This window comes from Suricata suricatta, chromosome 16, assembly GCF_006229205.1.
Source record: "Suricata suricatta isolate VVHF042 chromosome 16, meerkat_22Aug2017_6uvM2_HiC, whole genome shotgun sequence".
NCBI lineage: Eukaryota > Metazoa > Chordata > Mammalia > Carnivora > Herpestidae > Suricata > Suricata suricatta.
In genome coordinates, this window is record NC_043715.1 from 44,001,180 (window position 1) to 44,014,978 (window position 13,799).

Here is a 13,799-nt window from a genome sequence, read left to right on the forward strand (position 1 = left end):
TGTCAAGACGATGAGAAAAAAGCAACAGATTGCAAGAAAATATTTGCAAAAGATGTATCTGATAAAGGAGTTAAACAAAATATATAAAGACCTCTTAAAACTCAAGAGAAACAAACAACCTGATTTATAAATGGGCAAAAGATGTGAACAGACACCTCACTAAAAAAGACATACAGAGGAGGGAGGGGGCAAGATGGCAGAGAAGTAGGGAGCTCTGCAATCTTTGCCTGCCCGCATGTATTAAACTGAGAAAGACTAAAGGGACTATACTCTGATATGGAAGACTGAGAGAACATAGAGACTCCAGAAAGAAGACAACCCCAAAGATGCCTGAGTGAGTGAGTGCGAACTGGGGAAATTCAAAAAAAGGGCTGGCCCCAGAGGTTCGGAAGGAAGAGAGCCCCAGTCCAACACAGGGAGAGCACATGGTGCATCGGAGAGACAGGGGAAGATAAAGAGAGGCTGAAAACGCTCATAAAACGACCCCTAGAGAAACGATAAAGAGCTCGCCCCAGGACAGAGGGAGATATTGTCACCCCATATATAACCGCTGGGCAGGGGGTGAGAAATCTGTCCCATCAAGCAGGGGGATCCTTCCTTGGGCTCTCTGGCAGCAGCGCCCATTCTAGCGGCACCAGGAGAGGCAGCCCACACCTCTGTGCGACGCTGGCTGGAAGACCAGCTGCAAGCCAGAGCGCATCTCCTGAGGTAGCATTAAAGTGCATGGACTAGGATTTGGAAGCAAAGTGGAAATTGGAAAGTGCAGCTTGGCTCGCCAGCAGCACAGGGAGATCAGGTTCAAAAGAGCAGCTTGCAACGCTTGGTTGTAGAAGAGTTTGAGGTGCCACCATTCTTCTCCTGCAACCACCAAGGCAGGGCCTCGGACAGCAGCTCCCAAGACCTACCTACACCAAACGACACTCATCCATGCGTGAGAGCTCCCCCCTCCTTTTTCTTTCCTCTTTTGTTTTCATTTTTTTTTCACCATCCAGATATATTTTCCCTTATATCATTTTAATCTCTCCCCTAGGCTGGTTATACCCTTTTAGACTCTCCATAGGCTTTTGTTGTCTCTGTTCCCTGTTCCCCCCCCCCGCCCCGTTCTTTTCTTCTTTTCTTTCCTTTCCTTTTCTCTTCTACCTTTCCCCTTTTTGTTTGCTTGTTTGTTTGATTTGTCTGTGCGGTTGCATGCTTTTGTTCCCTGTGTGTTTGTTTTCCTTTTCAGGGCTACCTCAAGAAACAAGCCAAAACACATGCTGGAGAGTCCAAAAATATCACTGAGTAGGGATATAAAATAATCAGAGGCACAAAAGAAACCAAGAGACACCATTAATAAAAACACTTCCTGAAATGAAAGGCCCTGGACAACCAATGAGCCTCCTTTAATAGAGCAATACTAACAGGTGCCCAGTACATAACAAGCTTTTAAATCTGACAAGAGTCAGAAAGCTAGCCAAAATGACAAAACGAAAGAACTCTCCACTAAAGAAATTCCAGGAAGAAGTCACAGCCACAGAACTGCTCAAAACAGATTTAAACAACATAACTGAGCAAGAATTTAGAAAAACTGTCATATAATTAATCGCTAGGCTTGAAAAAAGCATCAAAGAAGCTATTGATACAAAGACTAGGGACCTTCAAAATAACTGTGATGACTTAAAAAAGGCTATAAATGAGGTGCATAATAAGATGGAGGTGGCCACTGCATGGATCAAAAAGGCAGAGAGAAGAATATGTGAATTAGAAGACACCATTATAGCAAAAGAGGAAGCCGAGAAAAAGAGAGACAAATTGATACAGGAACACAAAAGGAGAATTCGAGACCTGAGTGATACAATCAAACAGAACAATAGCTGTATCATAGGAATTCTTGAAGAAGAAAGAGGAAAAGGTCCTGAAGGGGTGCTTGATCAAATTATAGCTGAGAACTTCCTGAATTTGGGGAAAGAAATAGGCACTGAAATCCAAGAGGCACAGAGAACTTTCCTCACACGTAACTTGAATCAACCTTTGGTATGACATATCATAGTGAAACTGGCAAAATATAAGGATAAAGAGAATTCTGAAAGCAGCTAGGAATAAAAGGGCCCTCACATACAAAGGGAAACCTATCAGAGTGGTAAAAGACCTATCTAATGAAACTTGGCAGGCCAGAAAGGAATGGCAGGAAATCTTCAATATGGTGAACAGAAAAAAATATGCAGCCAAGAATCCTTTATCCAGCTATCCTGTCATTCAAAATAGAGGGAGAGATAAAAGTGTTCCCAAATAAACAAAAATTGAGAGAATTCATCACCACCAAACCAGCCCTACAAGAAATCCTAAGAGGGACTCTATGAGGGAAATGTTGCAGAAACACCACTACAAACATGAACTCCACAGAGAACAAAAAGAATCCAAACCCACATTTTTCAATATTAACACTGAATGTAAATGGAGTGAATGCTCCAATCAAACGACACAGGTAGAAGAATGGATAGAAAACCAAAATCCATCTATTTGCTGCCTACAAGAGACTCATTTTAAACATGAAGACAGCTTCAGATTGAAAGTAAGGGGATGGAGAAATATCTATCATGCCACTGGTAGTCAAAAGAAAGCCGGAGTAGCCATACTTATATCAGACAAACTGGACTTTGTCTGATTAAGTGCTAGGGATTTAACCAGAGGATACAGAAGTGCTGACACATAGGAGCACATGTACCCCAATGTTCATAGCAGCACTGTCAACAATAGCCAAATCATGGAAATGCCTAAATGTCCATCACCTGATGAATGGATCAAGATGTGGAATACTACATGGCAATGAGAAAGAATGAAATCTGGTCATTTGTAGCAAAGTGGATGGACCTCGAGGGTATCATGCTAAGCAAAATAAGTCAGGCAGAGAAGCACAGATACCGTATGTTTTCACTCATAGGTCTAACAGGAGAAACCTAACAGAGGACCATGGGGAGGGGAAGGGGACAAATCATGAGAGACTATTCTATACTGAAAATGAACTAAGGGCTGAAGGGGGAGTGGGAATGGGGGACGGGTGGTGGTAATGGAGGAGGGCACTTGTGGAGAAGAGCACTGGGTGTTCTATGGAAACCAACTTGATAATAAACTATATGAAAAAAAGACATACAGATGATACATAAGCATATGAAAAGATACTCCATATCATATGTCCTGAGGGAAATGAAATTAAAACAAGATCCCACCACCTACTACAATGGCCAAAATCCAGGAGACTGACAACAAATGCTGAAAAGGATGTGAAACAGGAACTCCCACCCATTAATGGTGGGAATGCAAAATGGTACAACCATTTAGAAGTTTGGCAGTTTCTTACAACACTAAACATACTCTTAACGTTCTGATCGAGCAGTCCACTCCTTGGTATTTACCCAATGAGCTGAAAACTTATGTCCACACAAAAATTTGTACACAGATATTTATAGCAGCTTTATTCACAACTGCCATTGGAAATAACCAAGATGTCCTTGAGTAGGTAAATAAACAAATAAATTGTGGTACATCCATATAACAGAATATCATCAGCACTAAAAAAAAAAAAGTACTATCAAGCCATGAAAAGACATGCAGGAAGCTTAAATGCATATTACTAAGTGAAAGAAGTCAATATTAAAAGGTTACATACAATATGATTGCAATCATATGACATTGTGGAAAAACAAAAATATGGAGATAGTAAAAGATCAGTAGTTGCCAGAGGTTAGGGGTGGATGGGTGATGGACGAATAGGTGGAGCATAGATTTTGAGGGCTGTGAAAATACTCTTTATGATACTACAATAATGGATACATGTCACAATACACTTGTCCAAACCCATTGACTGTACAACACAAAGAGTGAACCCTAGTGGACTTTGGGTGACATGGTGTGGTAGTGTAAGGTCATCAACTGTGTACCACTCTGGTGGGTGATATTAGTGTTAGGGGGAGCGATACACGTGTGAGGGCAAGGGATACATGGGAAATTTCTGTACTTCTTAATTTTGCTATGTACCTAAAATTTCTAAAAAGTAAAGTCTTTTTTCATAAGTACCTATGATTTTTAAAGATGATTTTATCATGAAATTTTTCAAATATACAAAGGAAAGCAATGAACAAGCTCATAATCATCATCTATATTTAATGGCTATTCACATAGTGCCATATTTATGTATATTACTAAACTAAATTGGATATGACTACATTTCAGCTCTAAATAATTCAGGTTACATCTAAAGAATGGCATCTCACAAAATGGCACCACACCTAACAAAATTAACAATAAGTCATCTAATATCTAGTCTATATTCAACTGTAAGTAGTTGTGAACAACCAAATATGATTTATGGCTATACAGAGTCCTGTACAAACCATAAATTACTGAGCTATGCATTCACTGTTGTATACCAATTTAGGGCAAGATTACTGCAAACACCCTTGCCAATTCTTACAGAATAGTCTAGGGGTTCTTCACACTTTGAGTGTTGTTATGAACTGAATGTGTCTTCCCAAAATTCACATGTTGAAGTCTAATACCCAATATGATGGTATTTGGAGGTGGGGCTTTGGGGAGGCATTCAGGCCATGGGGATAAAGCCCTCATGAATGGGACTGGTGCTTTTATAAGACAACAAAGGGACCCTTTGGGCCATGTGAGGACATAAGAAGTTGCTAGTCTGCAGCCTGGAAGAGGGTCCCTACCAGAATCCAACACTGAATCTGGCTTCCACATTCCAGAACTGTGAGAAATGAATCTTTGTTATGTAAGTCACCCAGTTTATGGTGACTCCCACTCCCTGTTATAAGAGCCTGAGCAGGAATTAATCATCTCCTTAGGAATCTAAGCCAAATTTCTGACCTGGTGCCTAGAAAAATACAGCTAGGCCCCACTATGGAACACTGTATATACAACTCACTGTGGGCACACTGAGAGTTCATGGACCTCCAGGAACTTGGTCAGGGAGTCCCCAAACTTCAGGTTAAGGAGATCACCTCCTTACTTGTGACTTGTAACTGTCCACTGGACAACACTACACCCTGACGAGCCGGGGAGGTTGACCCTCAGTTGCACATTCATGTTTGTTGCTCAAACTGCTTCAACTTTAACGGGACCTTCAGAAACAAAACTGAACACTGTGCTTCATCTCCCATCGGTTCCCTGCCCAAACCCCTACCTGTTGGCCCACCTCTCTGTGCTAAAGGCCTTAATCACATACCTTTTAAATCCCTTCTAAAGCAGGTGGCCCCTGTCAGGCGTCAGGACCACCTCCTCCGTGGTCTTAAAAACTGCTACGTATGATGCTGACAATGTTACTGTAATTTCATTAAATTGAATTGACAAAAAGGCATCCCGATTTCAGAAATGTTAAAATGCAAAGAGAAATGTGTCAGTCTTAGAGCCTTACAGATTGTAAACAGCTGAGCCGCCAACCACCCTCCAGACTAAGCTATTCAAATGCCCTCCCCCAACCCCCCAATCTTGAAACTAACTGTTAACATAAGATCTGGCAGGTGGCTCCCAAGGCCTTGCTCCGTCCCTGACCTCTATCTTTCCGGCTGGTAAGTGCGTGTGCCTCACAGTCTGGTAAATACTCCAGAAGACACCACAGGTTGCAAAGCTAATTCTCTCCAGGCTAGTGTATTTCTGCACCATCAGAGCCATGCAGAGCACTGAGTTCCTTGGATGTGTGGAATAATTTCCACAGAAAATACATGAAGAGAGGGTGGGGATGGAAGGAACAATCAGGGTGGGAAGTGGGCTAATTAAGAGCATACCTTTAGCCCTCCCACTCCCTGTAGTGAGAGGAACCGAGGACCAATTGCCCAGAGAAGCCTATCAGGATAGCAAACTTGAGACAAAATATTGAGCCTAAGTCATGAAGACGGTGTTTGAAGAAAGAGGGAAGATACCAACTCGCCTGGGCCAAGACTTGAAGACTTAAGTGGTGGCGGCAAACTTCTTTCCCCAGGCTCCTCCGGTTGGACGACAGAGTTCTAGAAGTCATGGGGAGTGGGGGTGGGGGGTAGGGGGTGGGGAGGAGGAGAGACAGGGGGGCCGCATCACCACTGGTGCAGCGGGAGAGAAGCAGCGCCTAGCGCCCTCCCAGAAATCCGAGGGATACGCATACCCCCCACCCACTCCTCCCACCCTAAGAAAGGCCACAGGCTGCCACGCGCGTCACAGGGCACAATGGGGCCCCGGTGGACTCTGGGAAATGTAGTTGGGAGGAGGCTGAGAACGATCTGGCTGGAAGGACTCTGAGGCTCGCAGCTCAGGTGGGAAGGTGCTCCATCTATATGGAATGTCCAAAATAGATCGATCGATAGAGACCGAACGCAGTTTAGTGGTTGGCAAGGTATGAGGGGAGAGAAGAATGGGTAGAAACTGCTTAATGGGAAGGGGGTTTATTTGGAACATGAAGGGAACGTTTTGGAACTAGACAGAAACGGTTGCACAATACTGTGAATGTGCTGCATGTTACCAATTGCTCACCTAAATTGGATAATTTCATATTATATGAATTTCAACTTAATAAATTATTTTTAAAATGTGAGTGGTATAAACATCCCAATTTAACAGACGAGATTTTCAGACTAGATTTTTAAGACGATTTTTAAAAAGCATTTGTGAGGCGCCTGGGTGGCTCAGGCGGTTGAGTGTCCGACTTCAGCTCAGGTCAGGATCTTGCGTATCATGGGTTTCAGCTCTGCGTCAGGCTCGGTGCTGACAGCTCAGAGCCTGGAGCCTGCTTCAGATTCTGTGTCTCCCTCTCTCTCTGCCCCTTCCTGGCTCATGCTCTGTTTGTCTGTCTGTCTCTCTCTCTTTCTCTCAAAAAAATAAATAAATATAAAAAGTCTTTTTTAAAAAGCATTTGTATCTGCCTATGAGAAATCTAGCTTAAAAAGAAAAGCACAGGGACACCTGGCTGGCTCATTCCATACAGCATGTGACTCTTGATCTCGGAGTTCAAGGCCAACATTGAATGTAGAGCTTACTTGAAAAAAAAAAGAAAAGAAGAAAAAGAACAACACAAATAGGTCAAAAGTAAAAAGGCGGGGGGAGATATGCTATCCTAATACTAATTAAAAGAAAGCTAAGGTGTGTATATTGACATCAGACAAAATAGATTTGGGAACAAAGAATATTACCAGGGACAAAGAAGGTAGTCTTGTAATGATAAGAGGATCAAGTAAGAGTACATAACAGTCAACAACAACTGAGTAAACAAACGAAAAGCAGAATCAGACGCACAAATACAGAGAATTGATGTTGCCAAAGCAGGGTGGGGAGTAGGCAAAACGTGTGAAGGGGAGTGGGAGAAACGGGCTTCCAGTATGGGATGGATAAATCATGAGAATCAAAGATAACAGCATAAGAATGTACGGGGATAGATGGCAGCTACACTTGCGGTGTGAACATAGCATAATGTATAAACCTCCTGAATCGCTGTTTGTACCCTTGAGTCTAATGTAACGTTGTGTGTCAATTATCACCCCCCAAAAGACAAAGGTCACAGGAGATTCTCAAAAAGAAGTGTATTAGGGGCACCTAGCTGGCTTAGTGGGAACAGATGGATTATTTGTAAATGGTGCTGAGAAATGGGGTAGCAATATCGGGGTAAAATTAGATTCTTGCACAAAGAAAAGTTTAATGTAAAAAAAAGAAAATAAAAGTAACAGGAGAAGTCCTGGGAACGCTTTAAAATTATCTTAAGACACAAAGGGTCTTTTAAACATGAATGAAAACTCAGAAGTCTTCAAAGAAAATACTGGTTAATTAGATAACATAAAAATCATTTTGCATGGCAGAAAAGGACCTAAACAAATTTAAAAAACAAACAGTAAACTGGAAAAAATATTTGTGAATCATATCATAAGGTGATTTCCCTACTATATATCTAAAAGGTTACTTTCTAATTGAATATTGAGCAAAAGATATAGATAAGAAAAGAAACTCAAACTCATTCACAAATTTTAAAAAGCAAATTAAAACTATACTGGCTTATCATTTTCCACCTATCAGATTGATAAAGATCCAATAGATTGATGGCTTGACCGGAAAGACTTGGAATTTACACCCCAAAAGCTCAAAACACATATACTTTTTTAAAAATGTTTATTTATTTATTTTGAAAGAGAGAGAGTGCAAGCAGGGCAGGGGCAGAGAGAGAGGAGAGAGAGAGAATCCCAAGCAAGCACCACGCTGTCAGCACAGAGCCTGACACAGAGCCCAGTCCCACTAACCATGAGATCACGACCTGAGCCAAAATCAAGAGTCAGATGCTCAACCTACTGAGCCACCCAGGAGCCTTCCAAAGCATACACTTTTTGAATATATATGTAACAGGGTTTTTTAAATATAGTTTATTGTCAGGTTGGTTTCCATAAAACACCCAGTGCTCTTCCCCATAATTACCCTCCTCCATGACCATCACCCCCTTCACATTTCCCCCTCCCCTGTCAGCCCACGGTTCCTTTTCAGTAGTCAATAGTCTCTCATGATTTGTGTCCCTCACTCTCCCCGGCTCTCTTTCCCCCTTCCTTTCCCTATGGTCCTCTGTTAGGTTTCTCCTGTTAGACCTTTTGTGAAAACATATGGTATCTATCCTTCTCTGCCTGACTTATTTCACTTAGTATGACACCCTCGAGTTCCATCCATGTTGCCACAAATATATGTAACAGTTTTAAAAATTGATTGCATATGAGGTTATAAAGGAGGTCTCATTCAATCCCAAAATATCAACATAAATGTCTGACTATAATACAATAGCATCATAAACAAATAACAAAAAGATAGCTAAGACTTCTGAGTTAGTGAAGAACACCTAGAACTTGCTATGGTTTTTCCATACCTTGCTTGTCCTGAATTGCAATCCTTTATTATTCCCAGATAGACCTATTTTTGCTGCTTAAAAAAAAAAGGAACACATAAAGTAAATTCCAAAACGTGGAAATGAGTAACAAAACACTAAATGCCAAAATTGTAGGCTACAAGTTACATGGTAGAGGAGAATGCAGATTCAAGTACATTTATCAAGAAAAACAGGCGCACCTAGATGGCTCAATCAGTTACGCAATTGACTTCAGCTCTGGTCACGATCTTGCTGTTCCCGAGTTCAAGCCCGGCATTGGCCTCTGTGCTGACAGCTCAGAGCCAGGAGCCTGTTTCAGATTCTGTCTCCCTCTCTTTCTCTGCCCCTCTCTCGCTTGTGTTCTGTCTCTGTCTCTCTCTCAAAAATAAATAAACATTAAAAAAAAATTTTTAAAGAAAACCAGACAAAACTCCCCCCTAAATTCTCAACTCAAAAATGTAGGGACAGAGCACACTTAAACAAAGAATTAAATTATAAACATAAAGGGCAGAAATCAATAGAGAATTAGACAAAATAAGAAAAAAGAATAGCAAAACCAAAAGATGGGTTATTTTAAAAAAGATCAATGATCAAAAAGTTACATAAGCCTCTATCAAAGCTGACAAAAAGTACAAAAATGCAAATAAGAAAATGAGTAAGAAACCAAATGAAGTTTGAATAATAATAAAATAATCTTATGAATGACTATTTACAAACTTGAAACCTAGACAAATGAATATCTTTCTTTTAAAAAATACCAAAATTGGCATAAGAAATAGAAAATTTGAGTGAACCTAATAAATTGAAATGGTATAGAAACATTTATTTCCTCAAAGGAAAACACCTAAAGGCCAGACAGATTTACAAGAAAATTTTAACCAAACTGTTACGAAAGGATTTGATTACATATTTGATAGGAGACAAACAAGGTAAGAAAAAATACTTAAGGGAGTCCAAATGACTTAGAAGTATATGCAGATATGCTCCAACTCACCAGTAGTCAATAATAACAATGAAAACCACAAACATCCAAAGAAGATATTACCAGGTGTTTACCAGGACGTAGAAAGAGGTGCTGGTGGTGAGACTGTAAATTGATGTAGCCACTCAAGAAAGTAATCTGGTTATACCTACAAAAATTGTGTAAAAACAAAAACAAACAAAACAGGTGCAATATTCCTGGGTAAGTATTTCTAAACTAGTTTAGATCTGCAAGGAGATACAGTCTAGAATGTTCCTTGTGGCAGCCAGGAGTTGTATCCATCAGTTCAGGTAGAAAAGAATAAATAAAACGTAGTAAACATGTACTAGTAATTACTCTGCAAGTGTAGAAGTGACGAATGCCATTAGATAACTGTGCAGAGAGGAACATGATGTATCTAAAAACAGTGCTGAGTAAGTGGATGTCAAAAGAAAACCAGGATAGCATTACTTATATTGGACAAAATGGAATTTAAAATAGAAACTGTATGTAACAAGAGACAAAGAAGGGCACTATATAATCATAAAGAGGACAATCCAACAAGAAGATACAACAGTTGTAAATAACTATGTACCCAACATAAGAGCACCCAAATACATAAGACAGATAATAACCAACATAAAGGAAATAATCGATAGTAGTACAGTAATAGTAGGGGACTTTAACACCCCATTTACATTAATGGGCATATCATATAAACAGAAAATCAAAAGGGAAACCATGGCTTTGAATGATACAGTAGACCGGATGCATCTACATATATATTCAGAACATTCCCTCCTAAAATGGCAGCATACACATTCTTGTCAAATGCATAAGAAATACTTTCCAGAATATATCGCATATTAGGCCACAAAACACTCTCAAAAATTTTAAAAGCATTGAAGTCATACCATGCATCTTTTCTGACCACAGTGCTATCAAACTAAAAATCAACTACAAGTAAAAATGTGGAAGGAGCACAGATACATGGACGTTAAATAACATGCTACTAAACAATAAATGAGTCAATCAAGAAATCAAAGAAGAGATCAAAAAATTGCATGGAAACAAATGAAAATGAAACTACAATGGTCCAAAATATTAGGAGTTCAGCAAAAGGATTTCTAAGTGCAAAGTTTATAACAATACAGGTCTACCTCAAGAAGCAAGACAAAATCTCAAAGACCCTAACCTTACACCTCAAGGAGCTAGAAAAGATCAAAACCCAAAACTAGCAGAAGGAAGAAAATAATAAAGATTAAAGCAGAAATAAGTGATATAGAAACTTAAAAAACAATAGAACAGATCAGTGAAATCAGGAGCTAGTTCTTTGAGAAGATCAACAAAATTAATACACCTCTAGCCAGACATCTCAAAAAAAGGGGGGAGGGAATGAAACTAAATAAAATCACTAATGAAACCAACACTACTGAAATACAAAAGTTGCAAGAGAATATTATGAAAAATTAGATGCCAACAAATTGGATAACCTAGAAGAAATGGATAAGGTCCTAGAAACATATAACCTCCCAAAACTGGAGCAGGAAGAAATTGAAAATTTGAACAGACCAATTACTAGCAAAGAAATTGACTCAGTAATCCAAAAAACTCAAACAGAAATCCAGAATCAGACAGCTTCACAGGAGAATTCTCCCAAACATTTAAAGAAGAGTTAACACGTATTCTCAAAATATTCCCCCCCCCAATAAAAATAGAAGAGAAGGAAAACTTCCAAATTCATTATATGAGGCTAGCATTAAGCTAATACCAAAACCAGATGAAGACACCACCAAAAAACTACAGGCCAATATCTCAATAAATACAGATGAAAAAATTCTCAACAAAATACTAGCAAACAGAATCCAAAAAATACATTTTTTAAAAAATCATTCACCACAATTAAGTGAGATTTATTTCCAGGATGCAAGGGTGGTTTAATACTCAGAAATTAATCGACATGATATATCACATCAGTAAACTAGGATAAAAACCATACTATTATTTCAATAGACATAGAAAAAGCATTTGACAAAGTACAACATCCATTCATGATTTTTTTAAAAAAAACTTCTTAAAAGGAGGTTTAGAGAGAATATACCTCAACATAATAAAGGCCTTATATGAAAAACCCATAGCAAGCATCATACTCAATGGGGAAATATTGAGTCTTTCCCGTAAGATCAGGAACAAGACAAGGATATCCTCTCTGACCACTTTTTTTTAAATATAGATTATTTATTTTTGAGAGAGAGAGAAGAGTGCAAGTGGGGGAGGGGCAGAGAGAGAGGGAGACACGCAATCTGAAACAGGCTCCAAGCTCTGAGCTGTCAGCACAGAACCTGATGCGGGGCTCAAACCCACAAACTGCAAGATCATGACCTGAGCCAAAGTTGGGAGCTTAACCAACTGAGCCACCCAGGTGTCCCCCCTCTCTGACCAATTTTATTCAACATAGTATTGGAAGTCCTAGTCACAGCAATCAGACAACAAAAAGGAATTAAAGTCATCCAGATCAGCAAGGAAGAAGTAAAATTTTCACTATTTGCAGATGACATGATACAACATACAGAAAAACCTAGAGTCCACACACACACACACACACACACACACACACACACACACACTACTAGAACTGACAAATCCAGCAATGTCACAGGATGAAAAACCAATGTATAGAAAACTGTTGAATTTTGGGTTGTCTGGGTGGCTCAGTTGGTTAAGCATCTGACTTTGGCTCAGGTCATGATCTCACGGTTCATGGGTTCAAGCCCCACATTGGGCTCTGTGCTGACAGCTAGCTCAGAGCCTGGAGCCTGCTTCAGATTCTGTGTCTTCCTATCTCTCTGCCATCCCACACTTATGGCTCTATCTCTCTCTGTCTCTTAAAAATGAATAAATGTTTAAAAATTTATATAAAAAAAGAAACTGTTGCATTTCTATACACTAAAAATGAATTAGCAGAAAGAGAAATTAAGAGAACAATCCCATTTACAATTGTACCAAAAATAATAAAATATCTAGGTGAAAGACCTATACTCTGAAAACTGTAAAACAGTGATGAACAAAATTCAGGATGACACAATGAAATGGAAAGACAGTCCACACTAATGGATTGGAAGAATATTGTTAAAATGTCCACATTACCCAAAGCAATCTATAGATTTAATGCAATCCTTATCACAGTACCAACAGCATTTTTCATAGAACTCGAACAAACAATCCTAAAATGTGTATGGAACCACAAAAGACCAAATAGCCAAAGCAATCCTGAAAAAGAACAAAGCTGGTAGTACCACAATTCCAGACTCTAAGTTACATTACAAAGCCGTAGTAATTAAAATAGTATGGTACTGGCATTAAAAAAAACCCACATAGATCAATAGAACAAAATAGAAAGCCCAGAAATAAACTCACAATTATTGATTAATTAATCTTTAACAAAGGAGGCAAGAATATACAATGGGAAAAGGTCTCTTGAACAAATGGTGTTGGGAAAACTGGAAGGCTACATGCTAAGGAATGAAACTGGACCACTTTCTTAAGCCACACACAAAAATAAACTCAAAATTAAAGAGGCGCCTGGGTGACTCAGTCGGTTAAGTGACCGGCTTCAGCTCAGGTCATGATCTCACGGTTCATGGGTTTGAGCCCCACGTCAGGCTCTGTGCTGACAGCTAGCTCAGAGCCTGGAGCTTGCGTCTCCCTCTCTCTCTCTGATTCTCCCCTCCTCACGTTGTCTGTCTATCTCTGTCTCTCTGTCTCTCTCTCTCTCAAAAATAAAATTTAATGTCCATCACCTGATGAATGGATCAAGAAGATGTGGTATATATTCACGATGGAGTACTACATGGCAATGAGAGGGAATGACATATGGCCCTTCGTAGGAAAGTGGATGGACCTTGAGGGTGTCATGCTGAGTGAAGTAAGCCAGGCAGAGAAGGACAGAAACCATATGTTTGCACTCATAGGTCTAGCAGGAAAACA

The 13,799-nt window shown here is 39.7% G+C and overlaps 1 long non-coding RNA gene across 1 annotated transcript in view; it reads left to right on the top strand.

The window, feature by feature from the left end:
- Positions 1-6,215: 6,215 nt before the first annotated feature.
- Positions 6,216-13,799, top strand: part of LOC115281040 — a 20,013-nt gene continuing 12,429 nt past the window's right edge. Inside the window, exon 1 of the long non-coding RNA XR_003904035.1 lies at positions 6,216-6,355. This is a non-coding gene — a long non-coding RNA (uncharacterized LOC115281040). The remainder of the gene's footprint in view (positions 6,356-13,799) is intronic.